The sequence below is a fragment of the Poecilia latipinna genome, unplaced genomic scaffold (assembly GCF_001443285.1).
Source record: "Poecilia latipinna isolate Pla-1442-1.1 unplaced genomic scaffold, P_latipinna-1.0 Scaffold825, whole genome shotgun sequence".
Lineage (NCBI taxonomy): Eukaryota > Metazoa > Chordata > Actinopteri > Cyprinodontiformes > Poeciliidae > Poecilia > Poecilia latipinna.
In genome coordinates this window covers 1-685 of record NW_015113441.1, presented here as the reverse complement: position 1 = coordinate 685, position 685 = coordinate 1, and positions in this window count along the sequence as shown.

The window sequence follows — 685 nt, the reverse complement described above, 5'->3', positions numbered from 1 at the left end:
ATATATATATATATATATATATATGATCTTCTTGACAGATGCAGACTGCTTACTGTAACTTGGCAGGCGGTTTTATTAATATACAGTACATGTATGTGTTTGTTTATGGTTATTTGGCATACAAATGAGTGATACAGTTTATAACTCTTTTGTGTTAACTTAGATGTTTGAAAAAAAAACCTAACTAATTATTTACTTTAAAAAAATAGAAAAAATACACTATTTTCTTTATATTGTGTTAAAGATATAAGAGCCTCTGGAACTGTGCTTAGAGTGAGTTAGCAGAATTTAGCTGTATTTGGAACACAGTGAATTGCTTCCATGACAAATTCCCAGAATTTAAATTCAAACTTGAGGCTGCCAAACCTGTTTTATTCACATTGTGCTCGGTGTCGCTAATTTGCATCATACCTACATTTACACTTATTGTGTATGCAGTTCATTAGAGACTGTTATTCTGATAACAGTCTCTAATGACTTAGCATCATATTGACAGAAACAAAACACTTTTTTTCTTTACATAACTTGATTTAAATTCAGGCAGTAAGGGGTTTTAATCCACGTAAATGTGGAACTTGCTTCACTGTGGACATTCGTACTGGAGTTTGAGTTAGCAGTAGGATTCTTCCTGATCATTATTAGGCCCGAGCAGCTAAGCGCTGCGAGAGCCTATTGAAACTGTGCT